Consider the following 21,766-nt stretch of genomic DNA (forward strand, 5'->3'; position numbering starts at 1 on the left):
TAGGGGGCTGTGACCATGGGAAGAATCTTTTTTTTTTTTTTAAGATTTTTATTTATTTATTGGACAGACAGAGACCACAAGTAAGCAGAGAGGCAGGCAGAGAGAGAGGAGGAAGCAGGCTCCCTGCTGAGCGGAGAGCCCGATGTGGGGCTCGATCCCAGGATGCTGGGATCATGACCCCAGCCAAAGGCAGAGGCTTTAACCCACTGAGCCACCCAGGTGCCCCGTTGGGAAGAATCTTGATTGGGAAGTACATTCTTCGGGAGTGGGACAGTTGGTATGTGAAAGACCTCAAGCAGAAACCACACTCTCTGGGCCGCAAGATTTTCAGCTGCTTTTCTCTTAACAACACCAGAGGCTTTGCTCATTAGCATGACAGATGTTAGAAATGGTTTTCCTTGAAACAAGGAGGGCTTGGAATCTGTGTATTGGCCAGAACAGGGTCCGACAAGAACCCACCCTGCCCTGCTTGGGCATGCGTTTACCAAGCCCACCGGTAGCACGTGTTCTTTGGAATAGCACTCCTAAGATTTTAAACCAGTTCTATTTATAGCCACTCACCGGAATCTCAAACCTGCCACCTAACCCACCACCAGAATATTGCCACATCCCCCTGCCACACGCTCTGCTCAGAGCCTCGAACTTCCTCGTTTATTGGAAAGACCATTTGCTGGAGGTCAGCTTGCGAATAAACATTTGTAGGCACCAGAGAGTCTTGCCTGAAAGTTGTGTTTCTTGTAACATAACCGGCCCCTGCAAGAGCGCCTGGTCTTCAACGACCTAGGGAAGGCCTCAGATTGGTCGAGGGTGGTTCCTAACAGGATCTTGCAGGAGCCACGGTCGAGCCTTGGTTCTCCGTGTGGGACTAAGACAGGAAGGGCTGAAAGGAGGAGTGACGGGTCCCTTGGGAGCAAAAGTTACATTCAAGGAATCTTTTATGGTTTACCACTTTAACCATTTTAATATTTATTTAATTGGCTTTTTTTTTTTTTTTTTTTTTAAAATTTGACAGAGACACAGTGAAAGAGGAAACACAAGCAGGGGGAGTGGGAGAGGGAGAACCAGGCTTCCCATTGAGCAGGGATCCTGATGTGGGGCTCGATCCCAAAACCCTGGGATCATGACCTGAGTAGAAGGCAGATGCTTACGGACTGAGCCACCCAGGCACCCCTTTAGCCATTTTTAAATATACGATTCAGGGGCATTAATTCACAGCGTTGTGGCAGCCTTTCTCATCATCTCTCTGACCTGGAGTGACCGTGGGATTTGGGCTCCGAAGGGGATCCTGAACTCGGCTATCCCTGTGTGACCGTGGGCAAGTTGCCCAGCTTCTCTGAGTGATCTCTTCCTTATTTTTAAATACAAACCTCTTTTTCTGCTTTTGTTGTGAAAATCAAAGTAAGATAAGTCAAGGAACTTAAAAAGTGAAGGACCGTGTCGCATATTACTTGGGTTCTTGTCCTTACTGTAGGTATCAGAAAACGCCAGAAAACAGAAAGCCTTTTCCCATTTTATTCCAATGCTGCTGATTTCTTCTGTTGTCAAGGGTTTTGCCCATTTCTCAAACACCATTGTATACAAACACCTTGAGGCTCAGTATCTTGTAGCTCAATTTATTACAAAACTTTGAAATATTTAGAGGTAAATTCAATTAGTAAAAGTGTAATTACTGCCTGAATAAACTATACTTTAAATTTTAATATGCCAAAGAGGATCATTTTATGAGCAGAACAAGCTCTATGTTATACATTTTTAATGCTCGTAAACTAACAAAGTGACATGTGATCTATAAAAGACACTAAAAAAATTACCTTGTTCATTTTCACACCCCACCCCACCCCGAATCTCCATCCTGTCCTCAGCCAGAACAAATGAATCCATTTTATTCACGGGCTTCAACAGTTCCAGGCATCCTGCATGCTTAACTAAGCCCATACTTTGCAGCTTCACTAGTCTAACCGGGCCAACTGGAAGAAAGACACCATCAGGGGTTAGGACCCAGGGTTCAGCAGAGGAGGAAGCAGAGGACATTTGCAAAGAAGTTGCACTTTGCACCAAGTCACTAGCCTGCAGCGACCCAGTTGAACTGACCTCTGCCCAGCGCTGGTCCTGGCCTTGAGCTCTTGGAGGCGGGGGCGTGCGTGGGAGGGCAGAGGTGCTTGCTCTGCAGAGTGGAGCAGGGTCCGGTGGGACGAAGCAGGTGGGGCATGGTGGGCTCCGGTCTTCAAAGATGCCTGGGGACTCTGCAGCTGCCTCTGTCCCAGCACATGCTGATTGTCGACAGCCTTGAACCTGGGCCAGCCCAGGGGAAAAGGCAAGAGAGGAAAGAAAGGATGGAGTGGGTCCCCCCAAAGCAGCTCCTCCTTTGCCCGTCCACATTATCTAATTTTCAGCTGGGCTTCCAGCTCACTGGAGACATGAGGCTCGGAGTTGGCCAAGCTCTCACCCGCAGGTTCCCAGACACTTGGAGGGCCAGTGATTACCCGGTAATTACCCCGTTTATTGCCTCATTACAGGTGGTCACCTTTTGGCAGGCATTTCCCTGGAAAGGTCCCTTCCCAGCACCGGGTTCTCAGCACCTGCAAGGGAACAGGCAGGCCCACTGGACCCTGCTGCTGCAGCCCTGCTCCATCGCGCTCCCCTCTTAGACCCCCTCACCCCGCCCTGGCTTGCTCTGAGGCTTGGCCCTGCTCCAAGGCCCCCGCCTCCGCTTCCACTCCTGGTTGGCAGGGCCGGTGGGTCACACCAGAACCACTGCCTCGTACTCAGCATCGGCCCAACTCCCAGGCCCTCCCCGGTCACAAGGGCGAAGGCCCTGCTGGAGTCTCGGGGTCTGGACCTCCTCTGACGTCCCCACCTCTCTCACACCGTGGCTGCAGGTGCGTGGTGCGTGCAAAGGGCCTGTCGGGTGTCCCATAGATCCCGGGACGCTCGACCCCTCCCAGTTCTCCCTGCTTCAGTTCTCACCCTGGGCAACCGTAAACACACCTCCCATTCCGGTGAGTGGAACTTCCGGGACTGCTGCCTGGGGAGCAGGCCTTCGAGATGGGGAGGCAGGGTGTGCCGACGCTCTTCCAAATAAGTGACCTGCAAAATGGACTTGGTCAGAGGACAGTGGGGCTGGAAAAGAGAACTTGGGGATATTTATTTATTTTTTAACGGAATACAAAGGAGTAAATCCTTTTCTTTTTTTTTGGGAGGATGCAGAAGATGGGACTTGGCTTGGACTCATGGCCCATAGCTCTGGAGGGACCTTGGGGCTCATCTAATCTATCCCCTTATTTTGCAATGGAAAGCTAGAAGCCTGTAATGAGGCGGTGACACCCTCCAGCAGATCACTAGAGAACTGGTCCCTTCAGCTGCCAATCCAGGGATGCCCCCTCTGTGGGCAGCGTCCTGTTTCCCATCTTCCAGTCCATTGTTTCCGCGTGCTTGTCCCTGCCTCCCCTGCTGCGGTATTTGAGGTCGTCTTGTCTGTTTACCTATGGCTTGTGCAAGATCCGGGTCTCCTGCGGTGGCTGGCCTAGGCCTCCATGATCCCCCTGCTTTCAACAGTTTTTTTTTTCCTGTTGAGCCTGGGGCGCCGAAGGACTCCCATTGTCTTACAGGTACCCCCCCCACATTCTCCTGCACCCATGCCTGGCAGGACACCCCGAAGGGCTTCCTGTCTGTTCACCTCCCTGGGCACGTCCTCCTTCCTCACACTTCCAGGAAGAGTCCTCTTGCCTCAAAAAATACCCCTTCTAGGAAGCCCGAGGGAAATCTGGGCCAGGCCCGCTCCTGGCCTCCCTGTCAGGGCCTGACGAGGGCCTGGACCAGCAGGGGTGTGCCTCCCGTTTGCACATGTTCTGCTCCGGAGTGCGGGCTGGGACCAGGCTCTGGATCTTATTGTCTGCTGCTTCCTCTCTGTGGAAGCTCTCGTTGCTAAGTTACAGCCGCCCCTTGCACAGGCCTCCCAAGCTGGGGAAGGGGAGATGTACAGATGGCGTCAGGGTCCTATGCAAGCAGTGCTCGAGGCCTCGGGCCAGAAGTCTTTGTTTAGGAGAAGGACTTTATCTCCTCCATCGATCCAACTAATATTTATCGAACACTTCCTACGTGCCAGGCTCTGTGCCAGGCGGCAGGGAGGCAGGCATGAGCCCGCCTCTCCACTCGTATCTGGCAGCCCACTCCACTCTTTGTCAACTACGCTCCAGATCTCCAGCTCCCTAAGATAAGGACAGCGCCGGACACCGTACGTTGATCGCTGTAGCTGGGCACTGTTCTAAGGGGTTAATGCTTACCTACTCATTGGATCCTCCCTACAGTGTCGTAAGGTGGTGGTTCCAACATTATCCCCATTTTATGGAGGAAAACAGGCACAGAGATGGGAGCAGCCATTTACGTGGGCCGAAAACTAGGATGGTTTTGATTAAACCCAGCACGTCTGATTCCCAAGGATGTCCTTTGAGCCATGGATGCTGCTGTTGTGGTCTGCTTATGTTTGGAGCAATGGGAGGCAACAGAAGGTGTCAAGCAGGCGGTGAACACGATCGCAGGGTTTTTCAGAACCGAGAGTAGCCGTGAAAACAGCCAGGATCAGGGCAGGAGTGGGTGGAGACGGGCCTGGCAGGAGGCCTGTGCGTGGGGCCAGGTGAGAGCTGGTGGAGAAGGAACGACATCGAGGGCATTGGCTTGGGAAGAATCAGACCCACAAAGAATCATGTCCACGTTTATGGCCTAGGCTGAAGTTCTTATTTTCCAGTGTCTGCTCTCAGCTATGTTCTTTTTCTGCCCTTTGGCACCTTAGACAGAGTCTTTAATTTTATGGTCACCTTTGGTATTTGAAAGACACAGTCCAGTCAAGTTTAAAATTCAAATCCCAATCAGGCTCAAACTTCATCTGTTCCACCTTCTCCAACACTAACCAGGCTTTGGACTTGGAGCGGAAATGATGTATGATCTCACCTTTCCTAGTTTTCCGGGCTTCGGTACCTCGTTTGGAGCAGAGGGGCAGAGAGTGGTCAGGTCGCAGGGTGGGCACTTCTTTGTCTTTGTGCTTCTGAGTCCATTCCTCTGGCTGAAGGCTGGGGGAGCAGCTACAGCCACCGTGAGACCCGAGGATGCCTTCCTGAGCCTCGTCCCTCACCGAACACCCAATAAATACATGCAGATTGAGCAAATGACAAAAATGAACTCAGAAATGTGTAAACAGACGTATGATCCTGCAGGGGGTGTGGGAATATCTGAAATGAAATCTCCTGAATGGCAGGTTTTCCGTGTGTCTTCACCTGGGTTTGGGTGTAGACAACAGCGTTGTCTACGTGTATAGACAAAAGGAGACTTCAGAGGTGGTTTTTGACGGTGACAATTCTGGCCTTCAGTGCCCCGTGGTCCAACTCACGACTCCAATTCTAATTTCCCTGCACAACTTTCATCCTTCCGTCAAACTCCTTGCTCTCCGGTACGTTGGGATATCTTTGTGTGATGTTGCCTGTATGTGGGGGCTGAAGGGAGGCCTCTCCCAAGAGTCTGTAGATGAGGAAACGAGGATTGTCTGCTGAGAATTCAACTTCAAAATCTGTGCAGAGCGGAGAGCTGCAAGGTCACCTTCAGGAGACAGCGTGGTTCCCTGGGCGGCCATGCCTGACAGTAACCGGATTGAATGAATTAATACACCTACAGGGAGCATGTGTTAGTCTGAAGTCACACTGCTTAGCCGTGGTACAAAAAGGAAGGAGAATCCCCAAGGCAGTGACCATACAAAGGAGAGACTGCGTGTGGGCCAGCAGACCTGTAAGGTGATGGCCAGCCCTGTTACGGTGAGGGAAGTGAGCTCTGTAGTCATTCTCTTTCTGTCTATTTCTGTCTCCCTGGCTAGACCGTCTTTGCCAGGGAGATAGACACATCGGTTCATCTTAGCGTGATGCCATTATATATTAGATGCGTCTGCTTGTTTTTCTTATTGAGATAATGCTTCATGCGTGTCTTACAGAGTAAGACCTCCACAAATATGAGCTATTATCGGATGATGAGTTGGCTTTCTACACGAGAGGATGTACTAGTCAAATGAACAGAATTACTCTATCTCAGGACAATATAATTCTTGATTAAAAAATAAACTGGCATTCCAAGTTTAGACAGGCTAAATGTTGATAAGGCTCTGAAATAGGACTCCTTCTTCAGTGAGCTGAGAAAGTCAAGTGCTCCAGCTTGCAGGGCTGGCCATCAAACCCTGGATGGGGTGAAATCTCTTTTTTTAAATAAATAAACAAATTATTTATTTGAGAGAGAGAGAGGGTGAGCATGTGAGAAGAAGGGTAGAGGGAGAGAATCTTCAAGCAGACTCCCCTGCTGACCGCAGAGCCTGACGAGGGATTCCGTGAAACAAAGAGTCGGACACTCAACCGATTGAGCCCCCCAGGAGGCCCTGGATGGGATGCAATCTTGATGGCCACCCCAGCTTCCTCTATCTAAAGCCCCGCCTTCCTAGACAGCTCAGCTTAGCCATGCCCACCACTGACACCAACAGTATGAGCTCCCTTATCCAGTTCCTTTATACCTGCTCTCTGCACCCCCAGGACAAACCACAGGTGGGCGGAGGTAAACCATCTGAGTTAGGCATAGGGGCTTGTAAGTTACAGGATCTAGAGATGCACTAGCTCTGTGATGTTGGGCAAACTCCATCACCTCTCTATGCCTCAGTTTTCTTCTCTGTAAAATGGGTATCAGAGCATCTACTTTGTTGGGGGCCAATGATGAATGCATGTAATCCACGACCTAGCACGAGCTCCGTAACTGTTCATCGTTGTTGTCGGCTGAGCACACATCCTATCCCTGCGGCTCGTGTGTGAGCTCCCTTCAGCAGGGCTCTGTCTGTGGACTTTCGTTCCTCCATTGATAAAATGGGAATTGCAGTAATAGTATAGGGTTTTGGGGAGAATAAGTTAGAAAATAAGCATGAAAACTCCGTTGGTTCCTGTACGTACCAGGTGTTCAAGGAATCCCTTCCATTATTCTAAGTATTATGGTGCAGATTTGCAGGTCTTCAACTAGGCCTGGGCCTTGACCATGATTGGCTTTGGACGTGTGTGTGACTGTGGTCATGACCGGCCCTTCACAAAGGCTAGGATGCTGTAGCTCCCCTTCCTGGGGTGGTGGTAGCTGAGGCCAAGGGGCTCATTGACCGACTCCCGGGAATTCCCGGAAACGAACTCCTGACTACAGGCATATTCTACTCCTCGTGTCTGAGACGCACTCCCTCGCTCACACTCTGAGGTCCAAGCAAATGTTCCTTCTTCGATCTTCCTGACTTTCTCCCTTCATTGCATATCCACTTACCCCTAACTCTTCCTTCCTCTAGCTTTTCGTGCATGTATCATGGCACGAGACAGACTTTTTTTTCCATTCATTCATATGTCCTATATATATGCATACAGACGTGTTCTATATATATCTACATCTATATGTTTGTACTAGTAGGCAGAGACCATGCCTAATTCATAATCTACTCTCCAGCATCTAGCAGCAGCTTAATTGAGGTTATAGATAAGGCTAAAAGGACTGAAAAAATGTTCAGTACATGGGCCATAGGCTCCTTTTCCAATGCTGGGGTTGTGGGTTGTTCTAACCCACTGTATGCCTGAACTAGGTCCCTGCTGTGACCAGGAGACCACCTGGGAATAAGTGTGTGACTGGACAGCAAAGAAAGATCAAAATAAACTCAGGCCTTCAGACAGAGCCTGGCACCGAGCAGACCTAAGGCTGTTCTTACTCCTGAGCACATGTGCGGGGTGCAGAGACACCGCACAGGTTGGACAGCAGGAACAGAGGTAGTCTGGGCCCTACTGTCCCAGCAGATTTCTTCTGAGAGGTGAAGTTTTCCGTCTCCCCCCACCCCAGAAACCCTGGAGAAGGCAGTGGGAGCTGTTTCTGTTTTTCCTTCGGTCCTGGGTAGAGGGAGGTGATCATGGCCTTGATCTTCTGGACCCTCTGGCTTGCAGACATTGGAGTGATCCCGGACACGGTGGGTTTTAGGACTATGGGGAGACTCATGTATTCACGAGTCTTAAGGAAAGGATCATTACTGATAAATAAACACAGGCATTGTTCTAAAGCAAAATTTGTGTTTTTCTCTCAAGGGTCCTGGGAAATCAACAAGCAGCCCACGTAGCTGAGAACAGCCAGGCAACCCCTCCCGACCCCAGATTACTGCTAATGATAAGAGCTGGAAGACCAGCTCCCTGCACATGAGGGAGGGGGGCTCTACCCCCTGAGGTTAGAGATGCGCTTCATCTTTTGGGATTTTCCACAATAGATTTATTTTTAGCAAGAAAAGACTTAAAATCTCAGCAACTCAGTACAACTTGTTTGCTTAAAGCAAGTTGCTTCTCGGGAGGGAGATGGAGGAGGAGGTTTGAGAGTTCTCTCTGACCACAGAAGAGAATATCATTTTGCAGAAGTCCCCAAGAGTCCTGATCCCAGCAGGCAAGCTTCTGGGGGGACCCCTCTGAGAAATAATGTTCTGTTCCTACAAGCCCCTCAACTGTTCTCTGCCCCTTTTTTTTCTTCCTGCTTTCACGGAGGTATACTTGGCATACAGCATTGAATAAATGTTAAGTATACAACATCATGATTTGACATACATATGTTGCAAAACAATTACCACCATAAGTTTTAACTTCCATCTATTCGTATAGTTACACATTGTTTCCCTTGTGATGAGAACTTTTAGGATCTGCTCTTTGGTAGCTTTCAGATTTACCATAAAACAGTATCAACTATAATTCTCTTATGCATTATATTCCCATTACTTCTAACTGGAAGTTCCTACCTGTTGACCCCCTTCCTCTAATTCCCTCTCCCCCAGTCACCCACCTCTGGTAACTACATGTTTTGTTTTTTAATTTTGTTAATTTTTTTTTAGGAGTTGGGGGTTTTTAGATTCCATAGGTCAGTGTGTTCATACAGTGTTTGTCTTTCTCCATTTGACTTATTTTGCTTAGCATAATGCCCTCAAGATCCACCCATGTCATTGCCCCTTTCCTAAACTGAGGGAGTCTAGGACCTTGTTTCCTGAAGACTGTCTTATGGATCTACAGTCCCAGAATTCGTGGCTCTCAGAGAAAATACTCTGTAGTCAGAGGGGCTGGGAAATACTGCCCACTCTACTTCCCTTAGTTCACTCCAACTAATATTGCTCTTTTGTTTTTCCTCAAATATACCAGGCACATTCCTGCCTCAGGACCTTTGTACTTGCTGTTCATTCTGGTTGGTATGCTGTCCCTCCTGATATCTGCACAGCTTTTATATCCAATTCTTTACTCAGAATTACCTTTTTGGTGAAGTCTTCATGAGACACTTTTATGTCTCACTTCTCGTTTTTTTTTTTTTATTCTTTTCTTAGCACTCACCACTGACTTCAGTGAATTATGCCACTTTCTGTTCTTTAACTTAGGATTGCTGAATTCTATTTTAAGGGTCCCTATGGCAGGGGAAAATAAACATGGCAAACTTCATTGGCTTTTAAAGCTTCCGTGGAAAGTAACACACCTCATTTAGGCTCCTATTTCATGGGACCGAACAAATCCCACAGCTACATCTAACTTCAAAAGGAAAGGAAAATGAGTGGGGAACCTGAGCCTAAAAGGAGAGCTGGAATGTCTGTTAGTACTTATGACTACCGTTTCATACTCTTCAGTGGCTTTCAATGGCTCATGTGGTTAAGTCCAAATTCCTTTATAGAACTTTACAATCTCTCATGATCTGGCTTTGCTGACCTGTTAGATTCACCCTTCAGCTTAGAGGTCATTTCTTCCGGGAAGCCCACCTTGATCCCTCTGCCTGGGTAAGGGTCTCTTCACTGGATGTATTTCCAGAAACTTGGAACTTCTTAGCACATCACTCCTTGATGGTATCTCTTACTAGAAGCTTCCCCGTGATCCATCAGTCAGTCTTAAAACCCATCCAGTTGGGGTGCCTGGGTGGCTCAGTGGGTTAAGCCTCTGCCTTCAGCCCAGGTCATGATCTCAGGGTCCTGGGATCAAGCCCCACATCAGGATCTCTGCTCAGTGGGGAGCCTGCTTCCCTCTCTCTCTCTGCCTGCCTCTCTGCCTACTCGTGATCTCTTTCTCTCTGTCAAATAAATAAATAAAATCTTAAAAAAATATATCCAATCTCTCATAACCAATGTTTCAAAAAAAGAAATAGGACATAATAAGACACACAATAGAATATCTTTGTAGTAAGGATTAGTCATGTTCTGTGAAATTTTTGTCTCAGTGTATGTGTGTGTGCATGTTCACGAGAGCGCGGGTGGACTGGTCTTGTGTGTTGGGTTGACTTGTAAAATGTATTTCTTAATCTGGCTTGTGGTCAAGGACTACACATTCGGTGGGGCCTGGGACCACCTCCGTTTCATCTATCCTGATTCCGCAGTGCCCAGCCCTGTGCTTGCACAAAGGGACTTCAAATTCTTCTCTTTAATTTATGAATGAATTCTCTGCGACTTCAGCTACGCATGAAGCTTCATTAGAAGCAGGGTGGCTGGTTTGGGTTGACTGTGTTTCAGTACTATTGTTCTTGATGAATAGAGGCCAGCTTCGATTTCCAGTGCCAGGACTACCCTCTCTTCCTGTGCCCAGCTAGACAGACAGCTCTCTGCCTGTGCCCAGCTGGACGGACAGATCTCTGCCCATCTCAGCAGTCCTCTGCGTCTGGGCACAGATGCCTGGAAGAGTTCTTTCTTTTAACCAAGGCCTGTTGGCTTCCTTCTTAAATCCAGTACTGTCCTTAGGCACAGGGATAGTAAGTTGCTATAAGTAAGTTGCTCCACTAAATTTACTCTCAGGAGTCAGGAAAACAGGAGCTCAAATACCATTTTGTTACTGGTTGCATGAGTGTAAGTGGGATGCCTCTCTGAGCAGAAATGTCTTCCTCTCAAATCGAGGAAAAAAACTCTCTCTCTGAGTTGATGTAAGGATTGGAGAGGATGTTTATTATTCACCTCTGGCCATGTAGGCATTCAATAAATCATGGCTATTTATTCTCATTATTATTATTATTTTATTGACATTTTAAAGTACTTGAAATTCATCTACAAGTAGCTCCTTTGAGCGAAGCATCATTTACAACAAAAACGTGCGAGTTTCCCCGGGAGGGTTAAAGATCTGAAGTCATTATCAATATCTTCAGTATCTCTCTCTCTTTTTTTAAAAGATTTATTTATTTTAGAGAGAGAGAGAGGGCATGAGCAGGGGAGGGGCTGAGGGTAGAGGACAGAATCTCGAGTAGACCCCATGCTCAAGGGGGCTTCATCTCGCAGAGATCACAAGCTGAGCTGCAATCAAGAATGGGCGATGAGGGGCGCCTGGGTGGCTCAGGGGTTAAGTCTCTGCCTTCGGCTCAGGTCATGATCTCAGGGTCCTGGGATCGAGCCCCGCATCGGGCTCTCTGCTCAGTGGGGAGCCTGCTTCCCCCTCTCTCTCTCTGCCTGCCTCTCTGCCTACTTGTGATCTCTGTCTCTGCCAAATAAATAAATAAAATCTTCAAAAAAAAAAAAAAAAAAAGAATGGGCAATGAACCCATTGAGCCACCCAGGACCACCTTTAGTATCTTTTGTGACATTAAAGTACAAATATCTTAGTATCTGTAGTATCTTCATAGTATGAGCATCTATATTATGAGTATTTGTAGTATCTTTTTGCACCTGGGTGGTAGGACTAGCTTTAGCATCTAGAGTAGGAGTATCTGCAGTATCTTTTAGCATTTTTAAAAAAGATTTTATTTATTTATTTGACAGAGAGAGAGGTCACAATTAGGCAGGCAGGCAGAGAGAGAGAAGAAGCAGGCTCCCTGCCAAGCAGAGAGCTTTTAGTATTTTTATAGTAGGAATAACTATATCTTTATTTAACATAGGGTCAGCTGATCAGGCTTTGCTAGGAGGGAAGGAAGAGAAAAGAAGCCTGGGGTGAGGGAGGAGTATGGCCAGAGGACAGAGGAGGGGTCTAGATGTTCTATCCCGTACAGGTGCCGTCTCTGTTGCAGGAGGCGAATGCGGTTGATGCTCCGTCTTCGTGTCTGTTCCCCACTGTGCTATGTATCCCTTTTAGCAGGTCGGCCACATCTTTGCCAGAGACAAGTGCAGAATAAAAGTGTAGGGCCTCTTGTTCAAAGAGGAGGAGAAAAAAAGCTTTTGTCTTTCTCTGGGTGTGTCATGGTGTTTATTTGCTATATACCGTGTGCTCACTGCGCCGCGTGATCCATGCAGGCAAATACTGACCTGCACTGGCACCAGATCCTGGCTGGGACTTGCACAGGCTGTACGCTCCCTGGACCCTCCCGCACCTGCACCCTCCGGGGAGGGGCTCTGAGCACCTGCCCTGGGGAGGCAGCCGGTAGGAGAGTCAGAAGCACGCAAGCTGATGTTTCAAGCCCCAGCACGTGCTCTGTGGTCCGGTCAGACTCCACCTACAAACTCCACATTCAGAGAGAAAATGATCAAGAATTTTGGATGACAAATAGAGATCATCAAATCCCAGGCATGGGGCTCCCTTCTGCATGCAGGTCCCTGTGTGACCAGCGTGGTCACGTGATGCCTATGAAGCCAGTGCTGCTTCCTTGATCTCACGAACCCCGGCCCGGCCGCCGTCTGCCTCTGGCCCTCTCCAAACCTTCTGTCTTCATCCCAGGCACCCTTGGGTCCTGGGCAAAATCCCTAGAGGCTGCTGCCTCCTCTCCCTCCTCCTGATTCTCCCTACGGCGTGGCTAGTGGGGTGACCGTCCTTCTCTACCTGCGCAGCCCCGTGGTGGGTGCAGCTGGGAACTGGAGCCAGAAGAGAGAAGGTACTCCCTCCCAGTGTGTCTGCTACTCCCGCTCCCAGCGCTTGTCAAGAGGTCTCTGAGTGAAAAACGACTATTTGTGTACATTATTGATCACCTACCCGGGAAAATGACTGTAACCTTTCTATCTTGGCAACCACAGAACCCACCCCCCCTGCCTTGGCCGGGAGCAGCCTGGAGGTTTTGAGTGCCGGCCAGGGCTGGGGAAATGTTCGCCGTGGCCGGCCCGGCGGCCTGCTGCCTCTCTTGCTTTCCCTCTCCACCTGGAAAGGAAGAAGTGCTTGATGGGGAACAGAGCAGGTAGACTTGCAAGAGCCAATACACGGAAGCCTCAGACAGAGGCTTCGTCCACTGTCAGAACAAAGCACAGCTAGAGGGCTGTGGAAACCGGGTCAGAACTTGGGATCTGGAACTCCTGTGCCTGGGTTCGAGTCCAGGCTCAGGTACTTTCAGCCTGTATGCCCCGACACTCTGTTTTCTTATCTGCAGAATATGTCTAGAAATAATTCCTGTTTCATCGTACCCTGGATGGGAGTGGCAAATGAGCTAATGTGCAAAGAAAGTGCTTCTCAAGCTGTAAAAATATTTGCCTGCCTTGTGGGAGGTGATAGAGAAAAAGAACTCAATTCATGATGGTAATACTGGCTTGGGGTACTCTAGCCTTCTGGGTCCTATACTGTGCTTAAGAACAAAAGTACTAGTATTCTCTTGTTGGTGCAAAATACTGTTATTTCTATAATAGTAAAATAATAGGACTTAACTGTTATAATTTATATAATCTTATATTATTATGTACTAGTATAATGTTTGTATAATATCAATAAAATTTAAAGTAGGTTATTATATTCTAATAAATACTGAAGACTATTATTTCAGAAGTTGTAAAAATGTAAAATTGGAATTATTTACACCCTGAGGCATCTTGGGAGGGATTTCCTGCATTAGAACTTCTAATCAAAGAAGTGTTATTGAGAGAACATTCTGATCGTATCCTTCCTCCATTTAAAACTTTTCAAAGTATCTTTTTTCATTTTTATTCCCATTTCGCAGTATTACTAGTAAAGTCCGGTATTATTACTTATGTTAATGATTTCTATTTTTTCCAGAGCCAGTTTTGCTCTCCATGGGCTGCCAGAGGGGTCCTGAGTGGGCTGAGAATTGGGGTAGGACAGAGGGTCATAGGGAAAGTGTGAGGAGGAGGAGAAGGTGTGGGGAAGAGGTTAGGGAAGAAGAGATAAGAGGTCCCTCCTCTCCTCTCCAAGCTGGCCACCTCTCTGGCCTCCACGCTCCCAAGTGGCATTTCCTCTGCCCCGCCCTTCCCTTGAATCTACTGGGTTTCCACGTCCCTTGTTTGGGGACTAGGACAAAGGACTCGCAGCGCTGGAACTGTCCAGCTTTCTATTGGAACGTCTGAAGAGAAACTCATTGTTATAAACCTCAAGGATTCAATATAAAGAGGATTCATTGTGCTTTTTTAATTTTGCTGTTGCCATCCCTGTGAATAACATGGGAAAATTGGGTGTCGGACAAACTCTGCCGTATCTGTCACCTTAGCAAATTCCGTCACCTTGCCGAGGTTCTGTCGGTCTCCTTCTCTTTAAAATGGGAGTTAATGGGGCGCCCGGGTGGCTCAGTGGGTTAAGCCTCTGCCTTCGGCTCAGGCTCTCTGCTCAGCGGGGAGCCTGCTTCCTCCTCTCTCCTCTCTGCCTGCCCCTCTGCCTACTTGTGATCTGTCAAATAAATAAAACCTTAAAAAAAAAAAAAAAACCTGGTCTACTCCAGTGCTAAAATGTTTTTTTAAAAATAAATAAATAAAAATAAAATGGGAGTTAAACTGGGCTGTGGCCGCAGGTGAACGGCACCTTCCCGACGTGTTTTGCATGGCTCTCGGTTCATGCTGGAGCTCGGTGAAGATGGGGCCTCCTCCTTAACGATTCTCCGGCCCCACTGTACCACTCTAGCCCCGAGAGCCATCTAATTAGATGAATCGTAGCGCGGTCCCCCCTCCTACCCCCAGACAATGTTTAATCACTCAGTCTAACTGATGAGGGAGCAGGAGACATGGCTGAGGATGAAGCAAGAGCTGGCGCCTTGCACCCCCCCCTTCCATCCGCTCCCCTCCATAGGTGTAGCATTCCTCAGGCACCCCTGACTGCCATAAAATGATAAATGGTTAACTTGCTAAGATCACAATTCTACAAGACAGGAGTCTCCCTTGGTTTGCAAATGTCCTTGAGATTTACAAACAAAGAAGTTACCTTATCAATAGCCCAAATTCCAAAGACACAGAACTCAGTTTCTGTGGCCCTGGCTTCCTCCAGGGTGGATAGGTCGCTGTACTTTAGGATTTGCCTGGATCCATGGGCGCATTACTAAAACCATTACAACTCCAGCTAATCTCCCCAACTTGAAACAAAGATGGACACGATCTGTTTTTAAATGGTATGATCACTTAGCATCCATTTTTGTTCCATCTGCGGGACTAGAGGATGTCATGTGGCATGTAGAAGCCCTTAAAAAATATACTACAAAGGCACTCAATGACTCACTGAACAGCATCTCCCTACTTAATACTGAAGTGTCACAAATACGCCAGGCAGTCCTACAGAATAGGATGGCCTTAGATGTCCTGACAGCAGCACAGGGTGGCACATGTGCAATTATCAAGACAGAATGTTGTGTGTACATTCCAGACTATCACAAAAATGTCACAGGACTAATAAAAGACATGAATACCCAGATTAAGGCCCTACAAGATCCTTCTCTCTCTCTCAGTGAATGGTTAAGTTCTTGGTTTGAAGGAGGGCTATGGCCGAATCTCCTTTTCGGGCTTCTTATTCTTATCGCCTTATTAACCTTAGTATGTTGCTTTGTTCCATGTTTCTCTACTTGGTGCCGAGACTCCATTGCTGCAATGACTTCACCACGACAGATGATCCTTACCACGCGCAAAGACACTCCTTCACTGTCAGCGCTGGATTCGGCTGCCTCCGCCTTTCGTAACTCCCCTATACATTCCTCCACTGATCAATATTGACCCCAGTAGGTAGGGACAGCTCTACGCCCCTATTCAGCATGAAGAAGTTACAGAAGATGAGACCTTCCACCTTCAGCCACCTTAAAGATTTAAGGGTCAAAATTGTTCAGGGGGGAATGATGAGGGAGCAGGAGGCTGGCTGAGGATGAAGCAAGAGCTGGCACCTTGCACCCCCCCCTTCCATCCGCTCCCCTCCATAGGTGTAGCATTCCTCAGGCACCCCTGACTGCCATAAAATGATAAATAGTTAACTTGCTAAGATCACAATTCTACAAGACAGGAGTCTCCCTTGGTTTGCAAATGTCCTTGAGATTTACAAACAAAGAAGTTACCTTATCAATAGCCCAAATTCCAAAGACACAGAACTCAGTTTCTCAAGCCTAATATCACCCTCCCCTCCATGAAAACCGAAGGAGGTGGAGGGAGAAGGAAAAGTAAATAAAGTTAAATTTCTTCTAAACCTAAATCTCATTAACAAGGATGCTTGATGGCAGGAATGTAACATTCCACCAGGAGACTCCCAATTGTCTTTACTTGATAGTAACTAAGCCTTCAATATCCTGATAGTATTCTTTGCCCCAATAGCCCTTCTGAATACCCCTTTGTCCTCACCTACCCAACTCCTGCGTATATAACCAACCACCCCTCACAACCCGGGGCGGCCGCATCTCTGCCTGCCCACGGGTCCTGTCCCCGTGCTTTAATAAACTACCATTTTGCACCAAAGATGTCTCAAGAATTCTTTCTTGGTCATCGGCTCCGGACCTCAGCCCACCAAACCTCACCTAGGTTCTAGAACTTCATCATAACCTCTCCATGACACAGCGTTTGTGGCCGCGGCTGTGGTGGTGAATTGAATTCTCTGATTAATGGAGTGTTACTGAGAAAACCCCTTTTGTCCTCACCTGTGCAGTCACACATCTTTGTAAAAGAGAGTATAATCTGTTTTCCTGCCTTAGCAAGTAGGGCTAGAAACAAAACGGGCTCTCCGTCTTTTTGACGACTCCGTGCCCCTCTCAAAGCACCGCACAGTCCTGAACAGAAAGGGCAGACAATTCTGCACTGAGCGTGTCCTGGCCTGGAAGATGGATTCCAGAATAACACCTACACCTATTTTGTTAGCTTGCCAGTTCCTTCTCTCTTGAGAAAATCGAGCATCATGAGCTATGGGAGTGTGTGGTCAGGGTGAAGAGAGAAAAGGCACAGCCAAGCCAAATTCTTAAACTAATGGAGGACGCCCTGTGTACCTTGGGGGCTGTGGTCATTTGAGAATTCCCTTTAGTTCGAAGGTACTTGAGCTGTCTGTCCTAGCCGCAAGCTCCCGGTTCCCACAGCCAGACCCGCCTCTGGGAAGAGCGGTGCAGCTCGCTGCCCAGTTTCCTGGGGACAGAGCAGGGAGGGCTGTGGGTTTCTAGAAGTTTCCTCTGATGCACGCATCCCAGCAAGCAGAGGCTCCCTTGGCATGATTAGCCAGCGTCTGTATTTGCGCTGTTTTCGCACGTGTCATTCTCCCATTCCTTCTCCCACAAGGGTCCCCATTTTACTGGTGAAGAATGAGCAGTTCAGAGAAGCTGAAGGACTTGACTAAGGTGAACCAGCTGTGGCCGGGCTGTCAGATGTGTGAGCTCCAAAGCAGTTTGGTCCCCCCAGGCTCTCTCTCTTTTATATTACAAATGTTATCCTATTTAAATATGTTTGGATCATCCACAGTGCAGTTAGAATGACTCTGTGTTTCCTTGATAAGTACTTTTTATTTTTGATTTTTATTTAAATTAACATATAACATATTATTGGTTTCAGAGGTAGATGTCAGTAATTCATCAGTCTTATAAAACACTCAGTGATCCTTACATCACATGCTCTCTTTAATGCCCATCATCCAGTTACCCCAACCCCCCAACCTCCCCTCCAGCAACCCTCAGTTTGTTTCCTATGATTAAGAGTCTCTTAGGGTCTGTCTCCTTCTCTGACGTCATCTTGTTTTAGTTTTTCCTCTCGTCTTCTGTTTTGAGTGAAACAGAAGTGAAATCATATATTTGTTCTTCTCTCATTTATCTTGCTCAGCATAGTACCTTCTAGTTCCATCCACATCCTTGCAAATGGCAAGATTTCATTTAATGGCTGCATAGTATTCCATTGTGTATATATACACCGCATCTTCTTTATCCATTCATCTGTTGATGGACATCTAGGTTCCTTCCATAGTTTGGCTATTGTGGACATTGCTGCTATGAACATTGGGGTGCATGTGCCCCTTCAGATCACTATATTTGTATCTTTAGGGTAAATACCCGGTACTGCTATTGCTGGGTTATAGGGTAGCTCTATTTTCCACTTTTTGAGGAACTTCCATGCTGTTTTCCGGAGTGGTTGCATCAGCTTGCATTCCCACCAACAGTGTAGGAGGGTCTCCCTTGCTCTACATCCTCGCCAGCATCTGTCGTTTCCTGACTGGTTAATTTTAGCTATTCTGACTGGTGTGAGGTGGTATCTCACCATGATTTTGATTTTTATTTCCTGGATGCACTTTTTCATGTGTCTGTTGGCCATTTGGACGTCTTCTTTGCAGATATGTCTGTTCATGTCCTCTGCCCATTTCTTGATGATTATTTGTTCTTTGGGTGTTGAGTTTGCTAAGTCCTAACAAACTTTGCTAAGGATACTAGCCCTTTATCTGATATGCCATTTGCAAATATCTTCTCCACTTCTGTCAGTTGTTTTTTGGTTTTGTTGACTATTTCCTTGCTGTGCAAAAGCTTTTGATCTCGATGAAGTCCCAGTAGTTCACTTTTGCCCTTGCTTCCCTTGCCTTTGGCGATGTGTCTAGAAAGAAGTTGCTGCGGCTGAGGTTGAAGAAGTTGCTGCCTGTGTTCTCCTCATGGATTTTGATGGATTCCTGTCTCACATTCAGGTCCTTTATCCATTTTGAGTCTGTTTTTGGGTGTGGTGTAAGGAAATGGCCCACTTTCATTCTTCTGCATGTGGCTGTCCAATTTTCCCAGCACCATTTGTTGAAGAGACTGCCTTTTTTCCATTGGACATTCTTTCCTGATTTTTTGAAGAGTAGTTGCCCTTACAGCTGAGGGTCCATTTTTGTGTCTTCTGTTCCATTGATCTGTGTGTCTGTTTTTGTGCCAGTACCATACTGTCTTGGTGATTATAGCTTTGTAATAAAGCTTGAAATCTGGAATTGTGATGTCACCAGTCTTGGTTTTCAGAATAACTGTTTTTTTTTTTTTTAAAGATTTTGTTTATTTGAGAGAGAGGGAGGGTAGGAGAGAGAGTGAGTAATCGAGCATGAGTGGGGGTGTTGGGGCAGGGAGAGGGAGAAGCAGACTCCACTCTGAGTGCAGAGCTTGATGTGGGGGTTGATCCCAGAACCCTGGGATCCCAGAACCCTGGTTGATCCCAGAACCCTGGGATCTGAGCTAAAGGAAGATGCTTAACTGATGAATCACCCAGGCTTCTCTAGAATAACTTTTTAACTGGAGCGAGCTTTATCCTAATATCTAAGTGATATCCACGAGACAAACCTGTGGGGGGGGGCAGGGAGGAAGTGGGAAATGCAGGGCAGTGTCCAGAGCAAAGCTCTGCGGAGGATGAAGAAAGAGCTGTAGAAGTGAAGGACTCTAGCCACGTTATTGCATTTGATCCCTACAACCTGAGGGCTCAGATATTATCTTCTCCATTTTACAGATGACAAAACTGAGGCTCAGAGTGATTAAGCAATTTTCCTAAGGTCATGGAGCTAGGAAACAAATAAGCCAGCTGGATCTTCTTGTCTCTCCACCTTCTATTTTTCTACTCCACTTTGTTGCCTTCTAGGACATTGGATACCTGTGGGATAGGTTTGGGTGGTAATTTTCCAAGGCCTTTGCAGACATGGAGAAACCCATGATTCCCATGGATGTTCCCAAGCGCACTGGGCGTGCAGATGAGGAAACTTATTGGTGACACTTTGGGCACAATAGGAAGAACAAAAACAGCAGCACCCAAGCTGGGCAACTACATCCCAATGCCAACCTCAGAAGCAGTGACCTTCCAAAGGTTTAGGGACCATGTTTGAATTCTGCAGCACTTCCTGAGCCAAAAGCCAGAGCTGATGCTCCCTAGATCACATCATTGTCCCCACAGGGACACAGAGGGAACTGAGTGTGTGTTTTGAAGCACCTGTCCTTACCAGGGTCTCTGTACGAACAGCAGGTTGCCTGTGGTTCAGGGTCGGGGTGGGACAAACTCCCAGTGCTTCATTCCAGAGCTTTTCAGTAGCAGACATCACAGGGCTCCCAGAGCACCCCATACCAACTGTGTCGAGTTGGCTGGTTTTAGTCCCACGCATGTCTGCGGTACACCTGTGAGTTGCTACCCTCTGCCTTGTCCTTACGTGCATTACTTCCCCAACTGTCCTGGATGTACTACAAAGAGGTCCGTTTCATAGATGGGAAAACCAAGGTTCCGGAAAGCTAACTTCTCAAAGGGCACGTGGCTAATGACTGGTGGGTGCGGAATTTGAACCCAGTCCTTCAAGATTTCTGAATTCCTCCTCTTACACAAAGGTGCTTGTGGTCATCTGTTTTCTGAGGTAGATGACAGTCCTGATTAGTTGTGTCTGAGTCTCTGGGAGCTTACCATTCTTATTGCTGGGGTCACCTCGGAGTTCCGTTTTAGAGGTTTGGGGGTTGCTTCTGAAAGTAGTTTTAACAAGTTCTACATCTCTACCCCACGTGGAAGAGCAGATATCCCATAAACACCCGTGTTCCTTCAGCTATCTCTAGCTGCCTGTGATGCCTTCTAGTGGGAAGCCCATCCTCCCTCTGGCTAAATCCCCAAGGTGAAGGTGAACTTTGGTTTAACTTTGGCATCTGTCCCCTTTCTCTGTGCCTCACTCCACAAGTTTCTCCTCTGGGAATGACATCTGTGATTGTTTTGTGTGTCAAATCGGCTAGGCTACTACTGTACCCAGTTATTCAATTGAACACTGATCTAGGTGTGGTCATGGGGGTGTGGTATAGAAGGAGTTAACATCTGTAATCAATTGGCTTTAAGAGATTATCCTCCAATACATGGGTGGGCCTTGTCCAATCAGGTGAAGGCACTAGAAGCAAATATTGAGATCCCTGCTTACAGCAAAAAACAAATTCTGCCTTAAGACTATAGCATTCACTACTGCCCATGTTTCCAGCCTGCCCTATGAATTTCAGACTTGCCAGCCCTCTCAAGTGCAAGAACCAGCGACTTAGATCTCTTAACCTACATACATAAGCATGTACATAACTATGTATGTGTGATCTCACTGGTTTTATTTCTCTGGAAAGCCCTGACTGACACAGCCACCTTTCTTCCCTCTTAATGAATTGTCCCCCCACTCTCTCTTTCTGCTCTGCCTTCCTACTTCTTCCTTCCCTCTAACCTTCTCTGCCTTCTCTGCTGCCTTCTCTCCTATACTTCCTCCCTCCCTCCTTTCTCTGAGCCAACCATGCCTGTCACGCATCAGACAACACGTTGGATGAAGATCATGCAGTCAGTGAATAAAATGCTTTTCCTGCCCTCAAGGAGATCACCCTCTACCAGTTATGCACAACATCAGTAAGGGACTTGCAGTTTAGAAATCACTTTTGCTTACATTCTCTCCGTTAAATCTGGATGTAAGTAACTCTTTTTAGCTAAAAAGTATAGCCATGATTCTCCCACTAGACCTGAGAAGGTGTAGTGGCATCTTGTGATCTGTCCTGACTAGGGACGTGTCAGAAGGGACCCAGTGTGGCTATGGTTACCTCCACCCCTCCTTTTCCCACAGCCCCGTCTTTCCCCTGCACTCTTCTCCCCACCCCTTCCCTGGCTGCAAGTCCTCACTCCCTCCTCTGCAGTCCCGTTAGTTCTTGTTTATGTTTTTATTTGACACGTTATATC

At 47.4% G+C, this 21,766-nt stretch overlaps 1 long non-coding RNA gene across 1 annotated transcript; it reads right to left on the bottom strand.

Moving 5' to 3' along the window:
- Window positions 1-1,091: 1,091 nt before the first annotated feature.
- On the bottom strand, window positions 1,092-2,948 carry LOC106005536. Its single transcript, XR_001178956.2, has 3 exons — window positions 2,858-2,948; window positions 2,525-2,579; window positions 1,092-2,292 (listed from the first exon to the last, which is right to left on the bottom strand). It is a non-coding gene; the product is annotated as an uncharacterized LOC106005536 (long non-coding RNA).
- Window positions 2,949-21,766: the final 18,818 nt, after the last annotated feature.

This window comes from Mustela putorius, unplaced genomic scaffold, assembly GCF_011764305.1.
Source record: "Mustela putorius furo isolate JIRA1106 unplaced genomic scaffold, ASM1176430v1.1 tig00000460_pilon_pilon_pilon, whole genome shotgun sequence".
Classification (NCBI taxonomy): Eukaryota; Metazoa; Chordata; class Mammalia; order Carnivora; family Mustelidae; genus Mustela; species Mustela putorius.